The sequence below is a fragment of the Ictalurus punctatus genome, chromosome 2 (genome assembly GCF_001660625.3).
Source record: "Ictalurus punctatus breed USDA103 chromosome 2, Coco_2.0, whole genome shotgun sequence".
Lineage (NCBI taxonomy): Eukaryota > Metazoa > Chordata > Actinopteri > Siluriformes > Ictaluridae > Ictalurus > Ictalurus punctatus.
The window spans coordinates 24,566,773-24,590,697 of NC_030417.2; positions in this window are offsets into that span (position 1 = coordinate 24,566,773).

The window sequence follows — 23,925 nt, forward strand, 5'->3', positions numbered from 1 at the left end:
TGCGTTTAATCTCGGAGCTCACTCAACCGCGCAGTGCAGAGCCAACCATTATAAACACTGCCCGAACTGGGGGGGGCTGTCGCTGAAGTCTCGATACAGACCCCAAGTGACGCAGAAAGAAAGAACGCTGTTCAGACTGTGGGCTGTTTTTACTGGTTTCAGCACTGCGTCCAAGATTAAACGCATCTGCTCTGCAGGTGAATCATGCACATAATTAGCTCGCGCTGCGCGGTTCAAATAGCCTAGCACCGTTATTTCTGTGTAATTTCTCTCTCTGTGTGTGTGTGTGTGTGAATCAAACCCAACTTCTATTTGATGGATGGGGAAATCAGATGATCTCACCCTACACCAGTTTTGCTATTGCCTTCCCTGCTCAACTGTTTCATCAGCTGTTGCTGTCTCTCACTTTCCAAATCTCCTTCTATATAAATGCCATCCACTAACCTCATGCTACATGCTCAGATATGCATTGACATGATGTGTACAATAATAGTGAAGACAGTCTGCACAAAACCATTTCGTATTATGCACATCTTTTAGCCATACTGGAGTATAACATGTAATTTAAATCTATCAGAGGTGTGTCTGCTATCTAGGAGGCAGCTGCAGAAATCACTGGTCGTTACAGCATTGTTGGTTGTTGTGTTTTTTTGTTTTTTGTTGTTTTTTTTGTTCTGTTTTTTAAGGTACAGACATATTTTTCCTAAGTTTCTACAAAACTGTCAACTAAAAGCATACGCATAGATTTTGAAAATGATCATTTTGTTAAACATCCAGATTTCTGTCATGGATGCCACCAAAACCATCAATGTATTACAGTGGTAGGGATGTTGCTTGTTACTCTGAAAATGTCTAGGCTCCCATTTCATATTCTCAAAATCTGAGGCAAGCCTTTGCTTCATTAACCACCAACAGAAATATAGTGTGATGTATTAGAAAATACTATGTAATATACATCATTTACTAAAATATGAGGGTGAGTTAAATGAACACCTAGAATTTTAATTTTGCATTGTTTATTGCAAATGGGTGCCACAAAAGTGTCTTATTTGTCTACCTAATCTCCAGTTTGTTCATTGCAAGTGTTGCAGTGCTTAGCAATGGTCCAAAATGCACTAGAAAATGTGCAGACACTGAAATTAAGGTTTTCATTTGACTCACCCTGTTTTGACATTAAAAGTCAATACATGTCAATACATGTACATTCCCCCTAACCCAATGCTGTGTGAATGCACATAACTACTATTATTAACATAAAAAATGCCTTTACAAATTAAGGAGCTCTGATTATGGCTCCTGAAACATTGCCTGATGTTGGACTTTCACCTCACACCCAAACAGATTTGTCTTTTGTAAAATGCTCTTGGTGCTGCCTTAAAGTTTTCCTGTTTAACAGTTGTACCTAGCATAGATGGTTAAAAGGTTAAATGCCAGAAGTATGGGTGGATGATATGATACTCATTAATCACCACACTCTCCTTGTTATTTTCCACCTTACCTGACCTCTTTGCTCATATTATTTCTTAAAATATGTAATACCTGTTGAACACACATGTATGACCGTATGATATGTAGTAGCGCTTGATGTAGGGCATTGTGCTTAGTGTCATGAAAATAGGAACTCAATTTGTAATGTGATATTTGAAAGTAACCAAAATTGTCACCTACCTCATCACAAACTCAATTCCCATTAAACAGTCATCTACTAGCAGGGGCACTGCTAGGGTTTCTGGGTCCCCTGGCTAATTTGTACTCCGGGCCCCCCCCACCCCCCACCCCCTATCTATCTTTTCTTATTGCCACATGTAAAAACAATCATTATCAATAAGCATAACAATTATCAATTATTGCATACTCAATAAGAGACTATAAATAACTAAATTTGAACAGTTTATTAAATTAACTGAAATTATGCATTTATAACTGTGTACAAATAACTATACATACAGTACAAGTAATTAACACCACTGTTCTCTCTCTCTCTCTCTCTCTCTCTCTCTCTCTCTCTCTCTCTCTCTCTCTGGGAGTGTGTGCGTGGGGAGGACGGAGCACGGTTCTGAGAGTGACTGCGAAAAAGTTTATTTACCTTTTCTTTTTTTCTTCCTCTGTTATCTTCTCTACTTTTTCCCTTTGTGTTTTTTCTTTTCCTTTTTCCCTCATTTATTTGGAAGAAGTAAGAACAGAGGCAACAGTTTCTATCATGAGCCCGGGAAAGGTTAGACGTCGCAATGGTGTCCACTCCCGGGCAAACACCACCAAACCTATCTCTCCGAAATGGGTGCAGGTGTGTACCAGAGCCCGGAGTGACGATATAGGAGCTACCTGTAGCTGTGGGAGAACAGGTAGGGTTCGACAACATAGTTTCGGCTTCAAGAATGAACAAAGCGGTTGTTGTGCTTTTAAAATCCGAAGCACCGATTAACCAGATGACTATGAGTGGAATATGGATTAAGGAAGTGTACGTAAAGATCACCCTTCTATCCACTCCAGCAACTAAGATTACCATCTCAAACGTTCCACCTTTTATCAGTAATGACGCAATCACAGAAGAGTTGCAAAGATTTGGGAAGATAGCAAGCCCAGTAAGGATGATTCCTTTAGGCTGTAAAAATATGGCGCTTAAACATGTTACTTCTTTCCGCCACTAGGTTTTTATGTTTTTGAATTTGCCGGAGGGCACTCTAGAAGTCTCGTTCCGAGTTAAACAGGAAGATAATTCTTACGTGATTTATGCAAGTACTGAAAATCTGAAGTGTTTTGTATGTGGTGAGCTAGGGCACAAACGTTTTACATGCCACATAAAGATGACCAGCGGCCGCCCACATCGCGTGGAGATGTGGAAAGTGAGAATCAACATCAACAGGACCCAGAAAAACAAATTACTGAGACACAGGAGGAAGGTACCTCAGAGGAGATGAGTGTTGCTAATGTAGATGTTAGGAGTGTTGAGCAGACGGTTAGTGACTCTGAGTGTGTAACGGATGAGACTGATAAGAGTGAAGTACAGGAAGGTAATGAAGGAATGTGTGAACTTAAAGAATCACAAGCAGGAAGCTTTGAAGATAATGAGCCTGATGAATTAGATGAAATGTTCCAATGTGCTGATGATGGGTCAAGAGATGAAGAACACTGGTCAGATACAGATATGGGAAGTGTGGCTGAACAAGATTTGTATACCCTTGAAGAGATCAACTACTTTTTAGATGAGACAAAAGGAAAAACAGGTGTAGAACTCAGTGACTTCTTTTCAGATCCTGAAAAATTCATTGCATCTGTTATAATGGCAAGGAAAACTACGAAGAGCTCTCACAACAGAAGAGATATCGGTTAAGAAAGCATCTGACCGCCATTAGACAAAGGAAACAAACGGAATGAAAGAATAACGAGGGCAAAGGAAAAACGCAAACACAATGATGATGATGATTAATTTTCTCTTTTTACGTACTTTCTCTTTCTTCCTCTCCCTTTTCTTTATGGAAGTCTTGCAGGTGGGATCTCTAAATATCAATGGGATGAGGGGTGGAAGAAAGAACAGGTTACTTTCTGAGATAGTACAGCTAAAAGATATAAGTGTGATCCTGTTGCAAGAGACTTGCAATCCGAGTGCCGGATTGGCAGTTCTTTTCTCTCCTATTGTCAAAGTAAAAATTCCGTCAAAAAATGAAATTGACCCAGGGAGAATATTGATTGTGAGGTCAGAAATCAGTAAGCTTAACTTTCTCTTCGTTAACATCTACGCCCCAAATATAGTCGTAGAGAGGATACATCTATTTAATAAATTAGTGAATTTTTTAAGACAACAACAACATGCAGAAGACCTCATAATCTTAGGAGGAGATTTTAATTGCACTTTGGATTTTACAAAGGACAGAAATAGTAAGGAACCTCATGCACAGAGTGCCACTCGTTTAGACAATGTGATCAAAAACCTAAACCTATCTGATGTATGGAGAGAACATAACCCCTCTACACGTCAGTATACATGGGTAAAAAATCATTGAAGGAAAGATTTCTGCTGCAAGGTTGGATAGGTTCTATACATCACATGATATGAGGAACAGAGTTCTAAAATCCAACATCTCTCCCACCCCAATATCTGACCATAAACTTGTCATGCCAGGGAGTGTACCTTACAAACAACAAAACAAAAAAGTTATTATTGGCATTTCAATATCAAGTTACTAGAAGATAAACATTTCTGTGAGATTTTTAAATTTTTCTGGGAGTCTTGGAAAAGTAAGAGAATTTTTTATGAAAATTGCACACAATGGTGGGAGATAGGGAAATTACAAATAAGGAACTTCTGTCAACAATACCTATCATAGTCTACGTTTTGTATACAAATGTCAGTGGAATGTCTTGAGAGAGAGATTATTGGCATAGAACAAAGCATGACAAAAAATTATTCTGCACACCTTAAAGACCTGTAGACTGAAAAGTCTAACCTGCTGAGCTCAATTTTTAATGAAAGAGTAAAAGGAGCTCTTGTAAGAAGTCGCTTTTTAACGGCACGAGACATGGACGCTCCCACTTTTTTTTTTTTTTTTTTTTAACTTGGAGCATAAAAAAAGAACAAGAAAAAATTATGTACATTTTAAAAGACTGTAATGGTCGAGACACCTCAGACCCTACGGAGATGTGAAAGCTTTTGACCGGGTCAAACATGTTTTTCTTTTTAACACCTTTAAGGCTTTCGGTTTTGGGGAAAATTTTATCTCAATCTTAAGGCTATTATACACTGAAGCTACATTTATGATAACAATGCCCGGTAGCTTAAGTATTGCTGTGAAGTCTCATAATGGTATCAGGCAGGGCTGTCCCCTGTCGGACCAACTTTACAGCATAATTATTGAACCCCTGCTATATAAACTCAGAAAAGAATTAACAGGTCTACAAATCGACACTCTAAACTCCCAACAACATACTAAATTATCTGGATATACGGATGATATCACAGTTTTAATTAGAGGGGATGGTGATGTTAAGGTGGTAAAATACGCCTTGGAGTGTTATGGAAAAGCTTCATCTGCAAAAGTCAACTGGCATAAGAGCGATGCCATGTGGTGTGGTCAAGCCGTTAAAAGTCCATCACTTCTTGGTGGGTTACAATGGGGAAGGGCAGGATTTAAATATTTAGGAGTCTTTTTAGGAACAGATGAATACAGAAAGCAAAATTTGGAGGGCCTGCTGGAGAAAACACGTGCACGGTTGTCTCACTGGAAACGATTGCTACCCCAGCTGTCCTACAGGGGAAGGGTACTTATATGTAACAACCTCGTGGCCTCTTCTTTCTGGCACAAAATGATGATCTTCAACCCCCCAGAAGATCTCATGAGACACATTCAAAGGCACCAGTGTTGTAACTGGAAGGAGGACAAGGCCTAGTGGACATCGGAGCCAGAGTGAAAACTTTCAGTCTCCAAGTGGCTCAGAGAGTCCTCTACGGGAAAGACGTGAGCTGGGCTAGGATAACGTGTGCCTTATTGAGGAAAACAGGCAACATGGGCCTAGATCGTCACTTGTTCCTGATGGATATAAGCAAGCTGGATCTGTCAGGACTAACACCCTTTTATAGATCGCTTCTAAAAGCATGGACACTTTAAGTTTTCTAGGAAATCAAACATCTCTCAAAGCATGTGGCAAAGAGAAGAGACACTACTCTTCAACTCTGCTCTGAACCTGGACGTTTTTAGAGACCTGTCGCTCAGAAAAAGTCTATGGGCTTCAAAAATCACAAAACTGGACACTTGATACCTAGAGGTGAATGGATATCAGCTGAGATTTTTGCAAGGAGATTGGACATAAGATCAATCTGAGTGGCAGAGAAAATTTTGACTCAAATTGCTGAGTCTTTACCACAGAGCTACAGACTCGCTTTGGAAACTTATAATGGGGAGACGGATCTCTGAATTTCCAGTACTAGAAGTTGCAGCCAAGACTGAAAGCTGGGAGGAAACCGAAGGGGGAATATTATCCTTCAAGACACCCCGATTGGGAGCCTTCAGCAACACGGGGGAAAAATCACTTTACACGTTGTGGTAAGATGATGCATCTTCAAGCCCTCGCAAACGGAAAGCAGTTTAAATGGCAGGAGGTGTTTGGACTCAGTGCCTCCCACAGGGACAGCTGGAGGACCTTGTACAAACCTCCTATTAAGAAAAGAACTGGAGATCTCCAGTGCAGGGTGGTGCATGGTATAATAGCCACTAACAGACACAGATCACGTCTTGATCCGCAGGTGAGGGAGGGATAACCCTTCTGTGGTTCATACAAGAAACTGTTTTTCATTTGTTTTTGGAGTGTACTAGATTACAACCTTTGTTCCCAATAATAGAGGGGTGGTGTCAGGCCCTGGGAGAAGCCTTTTCACCTGTGCGTTACATATATGGACCTAATTATGAAAAGAATAAAAATTAATTTCATGTACAGATGAACTTTTTATTCAGACATTAGCTAAAACAGTGACTGGGTCATTGAATGAGTGAGTTGAACTTGAGAATCAAATCGGTTATTTTCGTGAATGAAGCATTCAGACTGGTTTTATCATATTCCCAATATTCCTGATTCTGATTAGTCAGAAGGTGTTGATATGTTGATTATTTTCAATAACAACATTAAATATAACTATAAATTGTTAAATAATATGGTGTGCCATTCTTTAATGAATAAAAAAAGTGTAATCATTGGAAAACTGTTGTGATATAAGAGAATATTTTTCTTACTTATTGCCCAGTAAACTTGCGCTCATAGGCATGTACTGTATCGTACATAGGCTGTGTAAGGGCACCGTTCAGATTTAAGTGTGACATTAAAACTTAATACATCAAACTAGAACTTTTAGTTCTTAGCTTGATTGGATCTGACTGTAATGAATTTAGGCCTTACTAATATTGAGTACTAATATTTTTCCTCAATGTGTGTCCTTGCATAAATTAATAAAATAAATAATTCCCCATGCATTGCTAAACTCGATCTGCTCATGGGTCAGTAACAGCTCCATTGCACAAGAAAAAAAGATTCAATGCCTGGAGCCATTACAATGATTTGGTATTTGCTTTCTTTTACCTGATTATGGCCCAGCAAGTCTTTATATTTGGCCTAATATTGAAACCTGATAATAACTGTTTTTGCCTTTGGCCACCATTATTTTCCAGCACTGCCTTAACCCTCTTGGGCATGCAGTTCACCAGAGCTTCACAAGTTGCCACTGGAGTCCTCTTCTACTCCTCCATGACAACATCATGGAGCTGGTGGATGTTAGAGACGTTGTGCTCCTCCACCTTCCATTTGAGGATGCCCCACAGATGCTCAATAAGGTTTAGGTCTGGAGACATGCTTGGCCAGTCCATCACCTTCACCTTCAGCTTCTTTAGCAAGGCAGTGGTCGTCTTGGAAGTGTGTTTGGGGTCGTTATCATGCTGGAATACTGCCCTGCGACCCAGTCTCCAAAGGGAGGGGATCATGCTCTGCTTCAGTATGTCACTGTACATGTTGGCATTCATGGTTTCCTCAATGAACTGTAGCTCCCCAGTGCCGGCATCACTCGTGCAGCCACAGACCATGACACTCCCACCACCATGCTTGATTGTAGGCAAGACACACTTGTCTTTGTACTTCAAGGGAATTTTCACTTTATTACCTCTTTGAATAAGCTGATCAACTGCCATCCTTTATTGTAGCTGACACATGTATTTTCTATACCTTGAAAAGACTTATTTTTGTGTGCTCTGTGCTTTGTATGTATCTGTCTAGCACCTGCTCAAGTAGAAACCTGCCCATGCACTGCTGCTTATGCTTATCTATGTGTATAAATGCTCCTGTTCTAGACGAAATAAACTGGACGTCTCTTTGAACAGCATGTGTCAATGTGTGTGTTCATTTAGACTCTCCAGGCGCCTGAACACTCTGCGGTCAACCACACTTTCTACCCCATAGCAACACAGAACTAAGAGTTAAGAGAAATAAAAAGGCTGTAAGGCTGACGGAGGACTAAAGGACATAATCTGAGATTCCTTGTCTCTAACAGTACTCCTCACCTGGTTGCCACCACACACGCTTGACACCATCTGAACCAAATAAGTTTATCTTGGTCTCATCAGACCACAGGACATGGTTCCACTAATCCATGTCCTTAGTCTGCTTGTCTTCAGAAAACTGTTTGCAGGCTTTCTTGTGCATCATCTTCAGAAGAGGCTTCCTTCTGGGACGACAGCCATGCAGACCAATTTGATGCAGTGTGCGGCGTATGGTCTGAGCACTGACAGGCTGACCCCATACCCCTTCAACCTCTGCAGCAATTCTGGCAGCACTCATATGTCTATTCCCCAAAGACAACCTCTGAATATGATGCTGAGCATGTGCACTCAACTTCTTTGGTCGACCATGGTGAGGCCTGTTCTGAGTGGAACCTGTCCTGTTAAACCGCTGTATGGTCTTGGCCACCATGCTGCAGCTCAGTGTCAGGGTCTTGGCAATCTTCTTATAGCCTAGGCCATCTTTATGTAGAGCAACAATTCTTTTTTTTTCAGATCCTCAGAGAGTTCTTTGCCATGAGGTGCCATGTTGAGCTTCCAGTGACCAGTATGAAGGAGTGTGAGAGCGCTGACACCAAATTTAACACACCTTCTCCCCTTTCACACCTGAGACCTTGTAACACTAACAAGTCACATGACACCGGGGAGGGAAAATGGCTAATTGGGCCCAATTTGTACATTTTCACTTAGGGGTGTACTCACTTTTGTTGCCACGGTTTAGACATTAATGGCTGTGTGTTGAGTTATTTTGAGGGGACAGCAAATTTATACTGTTACACAAGCTGTACACTCACTACTTTACATTGTAGCAAAGTGTCATTTCTTCAATGTTGTCACATGAAAAGATATAATCAAATATTTACAAAAATGTGATGGGTGTACTCACTTTTGTGAGATACTGTACATATATATACATTATATATACATACATACATACATACATACATACATACATACATCACACTACCTTATGTAACCAAGAGTAGATGTTCAGAGCTATTAATTGTTTAATCAATCAATCTAACAGGACACACCTGGGTAACAAGAAAGACCTGTCAATCACATGTTCCACTATTTTTTGCTCACCTACAAATTGGGTGGTCCGACAATGTGCTATGTTCTATGTCGTTTAACACATCTTCATATAAATACTAGGAAATAAAAGCTGAAATTCTAAACTCTCTTCTCATATCCATCACATCCCCTTCCCAAGACAACCGGTCTGTTAGCAAGACTAGGATTGTCCCATTTAAGCTTCTTTAGTTTATTATTCATGTTCATTAATCACTGTCCCCTAATGAACTCCACAATTTCATTAGATTAGTGCCTCCCAGAGACACAAACTTATTTGTGTAATAGAATGTACTTAATCTGGAATGCATTATCCACATTACAGCAGGCCAGAGCACTTCATCATTAGGACAGTTGAACTTTCTTTATAATGTCAACCACAAACACCAAGAGATACAGTACAACACAGTACAACTTCCTAGTTAGGATAACAACATGGACCTTGTAGTCAAACACATTATCTGTTTCAGCACCAATATTCTCGGTCCTAAGAAAAAACCCCAGTACTCTTCTTCCTTATTCATATCATCTGATAACAAGACAGCTTATGTATGTACTCAGGATAAACTTACTGCTTTATGATGCCCCACAATGACATCAGCACTCGCAATCAGGTTTTAGGTTTCACTGGATTTCATATGAATGAAGAAATGCTCCAAATATGCTAATTTGCAACTTTTCCTATAATTTGTTTTATGTGAAATCTTATAGAATTTGCAAAGCCATTCTGGGATTTTGGATAATGTTTTAGCAGTTTGTTTATTCCACACCCTGTTTGGTTTCTTTTATTAGATTTGTTGAATATATTTCTTTATATATATATATATATATATATATATATATATATATATATATATATATATATATATATATATATATATATATATATATATATATATATATAACAGTGTTACCCATTCTCCAAAAATAGGGTTGCTTCAATCTCCCCAGGACATAAAGAAATGGAAACTTGTCATGGAACAAACTTGTCTCTCTCTCTCTCTTTTTTTTTTTTTTAAAAAAAAGAGAGATAATAGCTTTTTGCTGGTGAATGAGCTCTGTTTCCAAAGCTAAACTGACTTGTTGATGTAATGGCATTAGGAGGTAATTGAAAGGTTTGAGTTTGAGACAGCTGGGGGAGAGTTAGAGTGAGTTGATGATAGGGCAGACTCAAATACTTCGAACAGAATGAAGCCCTCTGCATATATTTATAAATATATGGAGGTTTGTCGTGTATCTAGTGTTTGGCTCTGGCCTTGCTGTCAGTGTATAATTCTTCTTTTATGAACAAAAACTGTTTACTTCCTAATTTGTACCACCGTATTCATCCCCCTTGTTCATTGTTTGCACCAATGACTGTGCAGTCAAGTACAGAAGGATTGGTACACTTCATGGAAAAAAAAAAAAACGTGCAGTTACTTGCATTCCTGCCTCATAACAAATTAGCTCCTCTTTAATTCAGTGGGTCAGTATCTGTGGCAGTGAATCTTTCAGGCATGATCAAGAATTGCTCCTTGCATGTTCAAGGAATCCACTGATTCTATGAGTTCAACAAGTCCCTTTCTAGCTCATTCAGATTTCCAATATTTCAGTGCATACAGTAACAGCATGTTGGACTGGCTGTGGAAAGTAATTATTTTTCCAAGCACAGACATACAGGCATATATAAAATAACACAAAAGAGGCAAATCTAGGGCCTGTGAGAGCCCCAGGCAAGATAATGTAAGGGGCCCTCATGGAATTTTCCCACACTTTATTGCTATTATGTTACCCAGGTGATTTCTGTTCAAGGTGCTTCCAGTGAAATTAGTGTCCCTTCTTCCTTTTCATCTTCATCTGATGAGCCTTTATATTTTAAGTCAAAATTTATATTCATGAAAAATGTATTGTTTGCCATGTCTGCTAATTTTATGTAGCAAGAAGAAGAGCGGAATGATACAAAGAGTGAAACATCCCAGTGCTGTTAAACAAAGCACTCTTGGAATGTCACTTAATAAAATTAGTTGACCAGAAATAACTGTTTGTATAATATTGTACATTACACATTGGAGGTTTTGGGAAGTTCTAAAATTGGACATTTGACATATTCATGGACTTGGTGTCAGCATTCATTGGGTCCCCTCAAAACTAGTGGCCTCAAGCAATTACCTGGCTTGCCTGTCCTGTAAATACACCTCTGAAAATAGTAACAGTTATTAAGTTTTACATTGATCAAGATGTTTGCTGTCTGACTTAGTTGGCCACTCAAAATCTTCAATGCTAGAGGTTTCTGATGTTTTATAATCACATCAGTGCACTGTCCAAACATTTGTTGGAAGATGGTGGAGTATTTGTGCTTCTGTGTAACTTGACTCACAATTCTATTGTGATTCAAGGTCCAAGGGCAGTGTGTGTGTGTGTGTGTGTGTGTGTGTGTGTGTGTGTAGTACATGTATGTAGTGCACATGTTTGCACATGTGTACAGTATAAGCAGGGATGGAACTGTAACTCCAGTTCTACTCCTTCTTCTAACCATCTAACTTGTGTTAGCTCTTTTACTTGGGGAGCTCAATGACAGTATTTTCTGTTGCCACTGAGGTTGTGTTGTTTTAGCTGACAGCATATATATCTACAGCAATGATTCATGCATGGTAAGTAATGAAATACTAACAGCTAAGTTGAACTCTATTTCTAATGGGTTTTAGCTAGGCTCATTAATCATGATCTGACTCCCTTCCAACAGCTAATAATGAAGAGATATTAAATGTGTGTACAGTGAAAAAAAAGTCCCCAGTTTCCCCAAAACACAATAATTTGAACCTTATTAGAGCTTATTACACAGGATACTTCTTCGGCTGTCTTCATGGTTAGATGTATTTAGAAAAGATGACTCATCAGGTCTAATCTGGTCCCACAATCACACATTTGCTGCTGCTGAACTTTCCAAAGTGAAGGGCCTGATTAGTTTAAATCTGTTTGGGATAAGATCAGACTACATTGTTGTTTTTATCTTGCTACTCTGTAGCTGTTTGCCTTTATATATACTGAGCATTTTATTAGAAACACTATACTAATACTAGGTAGGGCCTCCTTTGCTCTCAAAACTGCCTCAAATCTTTGTTGCGTTCCACAAGATGGTGGAAACATTTGTTTGAGATTCTGGCTCATGTTGCCATGCATCATGCAATTCCTGCAGATTTTTCAGATATACTCTCATGCTGCAAAGCTCCTGTTCTATCACATACCAAAGTGTTCCATTGAATTCATATCCGATAATTGGGAAGGCCATAGAAGAACTTTGAACTCAATATCACATTCCTGAAACCAGTTTGAGATGACTTTTGCTTTGGAAGTAGCCATTAGAAGATGGGTAAATTGTGGTCATGAAGGGATGCACATGATCAGCAACAATACTCAAATAGGTTGTGACATACAAGCAGTAATTTATTGGTATTAACGAGCCCAAAATGTGGCAAGAAAACATGCTCCACACCGTTACACCACCAGCTTGGACTGTTAACATTAAAAAAGTTGGAACCATGGATTCATTCTGTTGACACCTAATTCTGACGCTACCATCTGTGTGCCTCTGCAGAAATTGAGATTCACCAGACGAGGCTACAGTTTTCCAATCTTCACCTGTCCAGTTTTCTGTTCTTACATTACATTTATATTACATTTATTCATTTACCAGACACTTTTATCCAAAGTGACTTACAAATGAGAAAATACAAGCAAAGCGATATCAAGTAGAGAACAATCCAAGTAGTGCTACCATACAAGATCCATTAACTGAGTTCCAGAAGAAGCAAAGTGCGCAGAGTAGAGGTGTAAGTGCCAGAGGAATTTATTTATTTATTTATTTATTTATTTATTTATTTATGGGTTGGTTAGGTGTTTACGGAAGAGGTGAGTCTTTAGCTGTTTTTTGAAGATGGTGAGAGATTCTGCGGTCCGGATTGAGGTTGGAAGATCATTCCACCACTGAGGGACAGTTAGTTTGAATATTCTTGAAAGGGACCTTGAGCCATGCTGAGTAGGTACTACTAGTCTGTAGTACTGTAGTCTGTAGGTACTGCTAGTCTGTCCTTGACTGACAGAAGTGGAACCCAACATGGTCTTCTGCTGTTGTAGCCCATCTTCCTCAAGGTTTTACATGTTGTGCATTCTGAGATCCTTTCCTGCTCACCACAATTGTACAGAGAAATCTGAGTTATTGTAACACTCCTGTCAGCTTGAACCAGTTTGTTCATTCTCCATTGACCTCTCTCATCAACTTAATCATTACTTAATATTATCATTAGCACATAATATTTGTGGCAGCGTGGTCGTGGTCAAGGGACAGAGAACGCTGGAAAAATCTGAGATGGTGGAGTGTGTGTTATGATCAATGACAAATGGTGCAGTGCAGGGAGCACCCATCGTCTCATGGAACTATGCACGCTGGACATGGAATACCTTGCTGTCAAATGCCGTCCCTTTTATTTACCCCGAGAATTCACCTCCACCATCATTGTGACTGTTTTGTATTCCACTTCAGGCTCACACAGACACTGCTTTATCAACACTACACAGGGACATTGGACTGCAACAAACATCGAACCCTGATGCAGCGCTGATGACTATCGGGTGACTTTAACAAGGCAAACTTTAAAAAGTAATTCTGGATTTTTATCAGCACATAACCTGCAGTACATGGGGAGAAAGGACACTGGATCACTGCTATACACAACACAGGGACTGCTATCTGGCAACAAAAACACAGCCATTCAGTCAGACCACAACACCATTTTACTACTCCCAAATCTAAACAAAAGATGTGGAGGGATGATCCGGCACTGGGCTGACCAGTCACAAGCCATGCTACAAGACGCGCTGGAGGACACAGAGTGGGAGATGTTCCAGCATAGCTCTGATGACATCAGCAAGTTTACAGCAGCGGTGCTCGTTTATACAGAGTTTTTTGATAGGAGAGAGTATTCCCACATGCTCTGTAAAGATTTATCCCAATCAGAAGCAATGGGTAGATTGAGCTGTGTGGAAAGCTCTGAAAACATGCACAGTTCTTACAATGCAAGGCTGCAGACTGGTAACATGGACAAATACAAAGCGGCTTCCTATAACCTGACGAAAATGTAGGGAAAATACTGAGATCAAGTTTGAGCAGGCAGATTCCAGGCATCTGTGGCAAAGCATGCAAACTATTACAGACTACAATCCCAAACCCCCCACCATAAACAACGGCCGTGCCTCCCTAGCCAATGACTTGAACATATTTTATTCACGGATTCAGTCTATTAGCTCCAGCACAGTCCAGAAACTGGCGAGCATGAACCATTAGGTCTAGCTGGGGAAGAGGGAAGTCTGGTCATTTCAGAACTGGAGGTTAGGAAAGTGCTATACAAAGTTTATACCAGAAAAGCATGTGACCCGGACAACATCCCTGGATGTGTTCTAAAAGTCTGTGCTAACCTACCAGCACCAGTCTTCACCACCATTCATAACCTCTCCCTCAGCCAGTGTATAGTTCCCACATGTTTTAAGTCGTCCACCATCATTCCGGCCCCCAAAACCCCCTGTCCTGCCTCCCTGAATGACTACCATCCAGTAGCACTCACTTCTTTAGTGATGAAATACTTCGAAAAACTGGTCAGGGCCTATATCTGCTCCTCCCTCCCCAGATGCCTAGACCCATTACAGTTTGCATACCAGTCCAACAGGTCCACAGATTATGCCATCCACCATACTCTACACACTGCCCTCTCCCACCTGGACCAGAGGATAGGGAAATACAGTACGTGCGAATGTTGTTTGTGGATTACAGCTTCGTCTTTAACATTGTCCACGCACATCTTTGCTTAATGCTCCAGAACCTAGAGTTGAACTTATCCACGTGCCACTGGATCCTGGACTTCCTATCCAGATGGGCACCAGGTGGTCTGGATAGGAAACCACACCTCCTCCATGCTCACCCTCAGCGCCAGAGCCCCTCAGGAGCTGTCTCCTCAGCCCCCTGCTGTACTCCCACTATAGCAGTGACTGCATGGCCAAACACAGCTCCAACAAGCTGGTGAAGTCTGCAGATTACACAGTGGTAGTAGGTCTCATCACTAACAACAACAAGAAGGCCTACCTAGAGGAAGTAGATGTCCTCTCCAAATGGCATCACAATAACAATCTCTCTCTGAGTGTCAGCAAAACGAAGGAAATGATGAATGAACGACAGCCCCCTGATGATCAATGGTGCCACAGCCGAGAGGGTGAGCAGCTTCAAGTACCTAGGAGTCCACCTCACAGAAGACCTCTCCTGGAAAAAACATTTGGACAGCTTAGTGACAAGGGCATGCCAGCAGCTATACCATCTACAACACCAGGCCAGGTTCAAGGCCTCCCACAAGGTGCTGAGGGCTTTCTACACTGGGGCTGTGCACAGTCTTCTCACAGGGAGCATCACTGCCTGGCTTGGCGGCACCATGGCCCAGGACCAAAAGGCACTGTCAAGAGTGGTGAGGGCAGCAGAGATAGCCATCAGGACTTTTCTCCCCTGCATCACAGACATCCACACCCAGCAGTGCAGGACAAAGGCCAGACAAATTATCAATGACTTTCACCAACCCAGACACAGACTCTTCTCAGTGCTCCCAGATCCTGAGGACCAACACAGAAAGTCTCAGGAGAAGTTTCTACCCTCAGGCAATCCAGCTACTGAATAAGGACACTTGAGAGAGTCTGCATTCATATAATCTCACACACAAACACACATACAGAAAACAACTTGCATTATAGTGAAGGAAAAATAATATATTATTTTGCACATTGTATAGTCTCTATTTACACTTTCTATTTACAACACTTTACAAGTATGTCTGCTTCCACACAACCTATTCTATTGTATTCAATTCCATTTATTCACATCTTACTCCCTACAGTTCATTATATTTTTATTCAACAGTCTATCATATTTTATTATGTCTACTGTATTTTTTCCCCTACATTCTATTTACTAATTCCATTTTTAGTATGTATGTATATATCCTTAGTCATTGGTCTGTTTGTTATGGATATGGTAACATGGAGCCATCTTGTGGGCTCGCCACCTGCAAGATGAAGGGTGGGGATCAGGTGCAGTGCCAGGTTAACAGCAGTCATGTGATGGACAAGCTTAAAGAGACAAGACATTTGCAATGAAAACTGCATTTGGGCACATGGAATATCACTTTGTCTGAGTTAGCTAGCGAGAAATGTCATCAGCTGAGCTCATACTTGCATAGGAATTACATACATGCATATAACCCAATAATTTTGGATTTAGGACTCATCACACTACAGAGACAGCCCTGGTTGAAGTAGTAAATGTCTCTTTTCAGAATGTCTCTTTTTAATGTCATACATTAATTAAAAAAAAAAGAAAAGTTTTTTAAAGTCCAATTTAATGCTGGATATAAATTCTGCATTCCTGGTTGAAAATTGCATTCCTTGTTACTGAGGTTGTCTGATTGTTGATCCACTGGTACTCACAGGAAGCATGTGGCAGTGGCTGGATTTACTTAATTCTCTTCCCTGGACATTTATCACTCAATGTCACTTCAAAGATGGAGCTTCTTCTATACTTTCTTATGTGACTCTGACCTGCAGAGAAGTAAATTTGCATTGAACTACTGCCAGAGGAAAATCTGTGAACCAGCCTTCCTTCCACCAAAGGAAAATGTATAATTACACATTAATTTAGGCCTGGTTTATTTACAGTAAAGCTGGTTTGTGAATTACCCTGTTCACTGTGGTTACCAACTGAAACAAGCCAACCTACAGAGCTCCATATAAGTTATGGTTTAGTTAGAATGTCCTGATAAATACATTATGAGGCTAAAAATATGTGGGCACCTGACCATCACACCCATATGTGCCCATTCCAAATCCACTGGCATTTACAAGGAGTTGGTCTGCCCTTTGCTGTTATAACAGTCTTCACTCTTCTGGGAAGGCTTTCCATTAGACTTTGGAGAATAGCTGTGGTAATTTGTGCCACCAGCGCATTAATCAGTTGATGTCAAGTTAGATTACCTGGTGTGGAGTTGGCGTTCCAGTTCATAACATCTTTAACCATCTTTAACTACAGTGTTTAGTGGAAATTTATTTTCTTCTTGTTGCTGTTACATCACATCTTACAATAGTGATGTATTATCCCCAATGGCAGTAACATGATTCAGCTCAAACATGACTCTTCATTCAGTAGCCGTGCCAGGATCCCCCCTCCCCCCAGTTCCCCTTAAAAATCCTTTATATTTTTCACTGAAATCTGACCCTCCTGCCTAATTACCAAACTAGCATTTTTTGTGGGTTTTTTTTGTGTGGGGGCAGATATATGTCAATGCAAGTTAGCTGGTTTTCAGCAAAAACACATAAACTAGACAATGCAAACTTAGTACAATTGAAGAACACTATGCTTGGAGCACTAAGATTAAAACACTAATCAAGACTGGCAGAGAAATCCTTGTACTCACAGACACAATGGTGAAACAAAACTTTTCAAAGTAACTCTGAGAGTGTGGGTTATTGAAAGGGAGTAATGTGACTGCATACAGGTGAGAGTCAGTTTTCAGGTGACTGTGAGGGTCATGTGATGAATCTGAAGGCTGAGGATCAGGGGAGATATCGCCTGCAAGTTTGGAGGTTGTAGACAGATGGAACTTGAGAAAGTATTAATATTAATGCAAAATTATTAATAATTAATTTCTATTACTGTTTCTGCTGAATCTTGCCAAAGTAAGAAAAAGATTATTTTGGTCACAGTGCTGTGACCTGACACCACATATTTATATCCGTTTATTCTGATATATGTTCACCTCCTCCAGCAGACTTGACATTGTGTATTATTACAAGCTGCAATGCAATTGTAGAACCCTGGCATGTATGGGTGAGAAGGAGCACTGAACACAAACACATGGAGTTCAGCTCAGCTCTCTCTGGTTCATTGTGTTCTCTCTAAAACACAAACATCATATAAATAACCTCACCAAGATTACACACAGGTGGGGATCATCACGGGTTACCTGTCGGTTCAACCCACCTCCTCACTGTCCACAGCTGACATTCGACACCGCATTGAATTTTCTAAAATCCACACAAAAACAGACTGACCCGTTGGGGGCACCAAGAGCACCAAGACCACTGGGCAACTCCAATCACTGTGGGACTCCTCAATTACTCCCATGTCGATCATCCCAAACCACATTATTTTTGTGTTTGGGTGAACAGTAGGGGTGGCTGCATTCCTGGAACTGGAACCGGAGGGAGAGGAGTCTCAATGTGTTGCTCTGAAAAGTCTTCTCCACCCTCTTCATCTTCCTGACATGAAACTGACAATGAAGGCCTCCCCAGCCAATGCTGCACACATTCCACACCGTGCCTCCCAGGACCCATCCAAAAACATTTCTCATACGAATGCCAGAAACCCTGGCCAATTTCTTCCTAAATATTAGTGAACCACATATAAAAATGCTGTATTGTTACACTGCTACCATCAGATCAAAGTGCTGAAAGTCTGCACTTTGAATTCATATTAATTTACTCCAATATACTGTTGTAGACAATTAAAATAACAATAACAATATCCAAATAATTATGAACCTGATTTTATATCATAGGCACACAACCAACAATCAATATCAGGTTATATATATTACCCATTCGCCGGCTTAATGCAATTATCGCAAGCAAGGAATATGCAACCAAATATTATGTGTTATTTAATTTAACTTGCTGTAAGACTATCTGTTCCTATTCTTTTGCTCACTTAAAACTGGGTGGTCCACCCCAAAGGTGCCATATTCTAAGCTGTTTAACAAATTAAAATGTCAATATCAGGAAATGAAAACTGAAATTCCAATCTATCATCTCATATTAATCTTATGATCTCAAACCCAAATGTCTTCAGTGTATAGCAAAAACAAAAGAACTGTCCTTACTGTTCCAATACTTTCCAAAGAGACTGTAACTGTGTACCCTACTAACATGTTCTCATAAACCATAAAATAAGTATTTTCTCTTATGCATATTGGCAGTACTAATGTGTAAAACAGTGAGGAACACAAATAAACTGGAGTTTAAATATGCAGTAGAAAAAGTGGGAAAACTTAGAGTTAATACCTCAAGATTCATGCTTAATTTTAATGTGTGGTGTGTAAACATATGCTTGTTGGTAATTTATGGTAATAGATGTGATTTATCCAACAAAATATGAGCCATGAACATAAACATTTTTATTGGTTACCGAGCACAAAAAACTATAGTAGCATTGTCATTGTGCTTTTTCCATTTTACTGTATTTACTGCATTAATTTTGCAATTGTACTGAGGTACAAAACTGCAGTAGTACTACTTTTATGAAGCTGGCTGCTGTCATTTAATTTACTATGCCCACTCAGAATTATTGGAACCTTCATGAGGCACCCAATGGGCAAAAATTATAAAACATTCAAACAATAGGAGATTTTTTTTTTTCTAACAAAAAGTCAATAAACTTAAAAATGAGTTTGGACCCTACTGTCAGAAAATGTTTTGTGGATGGAACAGTTTTTCGTCAAATTCTGCAATAAGGGCACAATTATTGTTGTTCTGGTTCTTACTCAGTATTTAATTAGGCCTATGTTTCAAACATGGCTTGATAGATTTAAACTCTGAAGTATTTCATCTGTTTTATAGTATTTTATAGCTTCATCTGAACCTTGATTTGAGTTCTATGTAAAAATCTAATTATCGTTATTTCCTGTGGTTCAATGTTCAAGTGACTGTATAAAAAATTAGACCTTAATGCAAATTAAATTCATTTTGTTGCTTGAGGAGTCAATGGTAATTAAGACTGTATACTGTATACTGTAATATACTGTACATCTACATGCAGCTGTACATTCACAACCATCCATCCAACCATCTTCAACCGCTTACTCCTTTTCAGGGTCACAGGAAACCTGGAGCCTATCCCAGAAAGCATCGTGCATAAGGCGGGGTACATCCTGGACAGGGTGCCAGTCCATCACAGGGCACAATCACATACACACTACATTCACAACCTTTTGATATTATTATTATTATTATTATTATTATTATTATTATTATTATTATTATTTACATTTAAATAACTAGTCTGTGGAAAACAGGTGAAAAATATGTTCCATCATCTCTTCTGTAACCCCTCCTTTTAGCCCCAGCTGGGTACTTAAGAGTAACACTTTAATTAAGTCTGTTAAGCACATGTGGTTGTGACATTCTTCTTGGCCTTGTAGTGATGTTCATCTGTTGTAGTTAAATCCCATATTGAATCATCCACTGGAATATTTAAAAAAAAAAAATTTTAAATAAGATTAATCAGTGAAACTCTATGCTTTGAAGTCTTTGTGTTATAAAATGTTCAATTTTTCATGCCAGTTACGACACTGAATATGCATAACAGCCTGTTCTGTGCTTTCATATTTGGCTCTAACATAACAGATAAATAATTAGTGATGACACTGTCTAATTGTACCACTGCATTCAGTAAATTAGGCTTTCAAAATTTAACCAGACACTGATGCAAGATCAGCCCCCAGACAATTTTTCATCTCAATTGCCACAGTGGCTTTCCTGGCCTAATTTTGTGGAAGCAATTGGCAAGTACACTAAAGGGAACAAGGGACTTGGCACAGTGTCAAGTTCACCCAGGGTGTGGTGATGTTCATGCTTCATTACAGCTGCCAACTGCATGTGCCTACTTGCTCACAGAATATTCAGACTTCACTTCACTGAGTGCTAGGCTTTCTTGCCCAACATCAGTGCCTGACCTCACTAATGCTCTTGTGGTTGAGTGGGCAAATCCCCTCAGTCACAATGCAAAATCTAGTGGAAAGCCTTCATAGAAGAGTGGGGGTTATTATAAAGCAAAGGGGGTGTTCAAAAAGCAGATATGGGTGTGATGGTCAGCTGTGTACAAATTTTTGCCCATATAACAGTGTAACAATGAACCTACTTTGGTATGTTTCATGGAGTCAAGATTTGGCATTAAATGTATAAAACAATAATAAGATAATATATTATCTTATTATAAGAAGAAGAATTTAGCACACAAAATTCAATCCTACACTGTTAAAGGATAAGTGAGAATTAAATTTTGCTCTGTCAGTACCCACAGTCAAACAGACAATATCATAATAAAGAGCTACCTTACACAAAACACAAAGTAATAGCAAGGGTAAGTCCATGAGAAGTTATATATACGGGAAAACAAAGAAGTAACCTGGAATTGTGTTTGATCAGTAGCAGTCATGCTAGAATGTAGGTCACGCTAGCTCGAAAGTGGAACTGTCCTGACCATAGACATTGATGCTGCATTGACCGCTTTGGCCCATTGCTGCTATACATCAACGCGTCCGCCATATTGATCCGGACAAGACTGCCCTACAAACAACAAGTAAACGAGGGAGCTGTGGTTTTTCTGGATTTTTCTCAACCGATTTCAATGGTTTATGATCTAAGTGGAGTACAAAAAAGTTCTGTCCCCCACAGTTACATATAATCTCAATATGTAGACTTGGAAAATTATTCATTGTCATATTGTATTGTGAAAACTCACACTTGTCAACCATAGATTTGACTCTTTTTTTGGTTAATAACTGTGGAGAGGTCTCTAATATTATATAAGTTAATATACATGAAATGTGCATAAAAAAATTTCCATGTTGGAAAGGACTTATTCCTGTCTTCAACCCCATCATTTTAGCTTTTCTTGTGCGCCAGTCAGTACACAGCTCGTTCACTTTGAAATACTGGGGAAAAATTCATTTTAAAAAGTGCATCTTTAAGTACTAATAATTGACCATCATTGAGAAAATGGCAAATACAAATCAAATACTGAGACACTGGCAGTCAGTCTGCTTTCTATATTTTTATTAGCAATAAAATTATACAGATACACTCCAAAAGAGACAATATAAGATAATTATAAGAATCATTTATGGATCCGGTAAATCATTTACAGTTACAGTGGTAAACATTTATGTGATAATAATAATAATAATAATAATAATAATAATAATAATAATAATAATAATAATAATAATAAACAAGCTATCAAATAATGATAGCCTATTGATGGGGTTATCCAGAGACATTATGCAGTAGAGATAAGTTTCATTTCACTTATTCATAAAAACAAGCCTATTCGACACTTTCAATAATGCAGGGACGGATTCTGTAAATGCATCAAGTATTACAATACATTATTGGTCATAGATCAATAAAGCCACAGCATAATTCATAGATACAGAGTGATAGGTCTGGGTCCATACCCATGACTTCATTCCGGCTTGTCCACATTCTAATTGTTTACATGCTAATTATTAGCATTATCTGGCCCAAATTTATTTTTAAGTGATCCAGACTGTTGTCATCAAAGTTTATATAACACAATAATTGTTAGCAATTTTGTTCATACATTAACCTTCTGGTGCACCTTAACACTTTTCAAATGGGGAGGGAAATTACTTTTGTGGCTAAAATGGTATATAGTGGGTGAAATAAGTATTGGACGTGTCAACATTTTTTACAGTAAATATATTTCCAATGAGGCTATTCACATGAAATTTTCAGCAGACATCAGTATTAACTCAAGAAATACGGAAATATAAAGTATTCACACCATTAAAGTCCATAAATAAAGTTATGTGTTATCTTTATATTTCCTGATTTCTTGAGTTAATATTGATTTCTGGTGAACATTTCATGTGAATAGTCTCATTGGAAGTATATTTACTGAGAACAAAGTTTTCACACTCAATACTTATTTCCCCCACTTTGTAAATGACAGAAAAAAAAATTATTATATAAGGCAGAAAAAAGTGTGAATATTTTACTTGGAAACACAATTCATTGTATTTTTTTTTACGTTACCCTTTAAGGCTTCTGTAGAATCAGCAGTAATCAACACTATTATTGACTCTGAATATTTAATATAACACCACTGCAAAGTTGTATGTGTAGAGACAGTGTAGTAAGGCAAGGCCTCATTGGTATTATTACTTATAATGGTTGAATCGTTTTACTATTTCTGTTATGGCTCCACAATGAGTTACAACATACAGTGGATAAGATTGCAACTAGATTTAGCCAGAATTATAATTGTCTGGCTCTGATCGTGCCACAAAGGTATGAAGCAAGAGTTGGCCAATTAAAGGCATGTATTTTCACTCTGTGGCATTAGGTAAAGCTGAAGGTATGTGTTTGTATGTGCGTGGATCTCATTAGCCTGTTCTCTGACTGGAAGAATGCCGCACAGCTCGTCTCTCACTGTTGGCCTGTGGCAGTCTCTCATGTTGTGACAGCCTGCTCTGCCTCTGTATGTGGCATTGTGAGAAGGCATTTTTTCTCTACTGCCACACCATAATGAGACAATGTGACATTTTTCGACATTTTTCCCTTCTTTGCGTCATGGGTTCTGGAAAGGTGAATACTCCCTGGCAGTATGCATGAATGTTCTTGAAGAGCTGTATTGTCCAAAGAATGTCATCATTATATCATCGTTATGTATTGTCCTGTAGTGAGATACTGAATTTCATGCAATGTCACTCAAACATTGGGGATTCATACTGCAAGAAACCAGTCTCCCAACCTATCCTGCACTTGCACAGGGAGAATTGTTATCCAATCAAATGCAGGAGGTGGGATTTGTCAGAGAATAAAAATATCAGGTCATGGAACATATAGAAAAATATGTAGAACAATGCAAAAAAAGTGGATCCCAAAATGGATGCCAGATGCCAGAGATGTGGTTATTGCCCTACACATCTCAAGAGAAGTGGAGTTGAGTTAACTG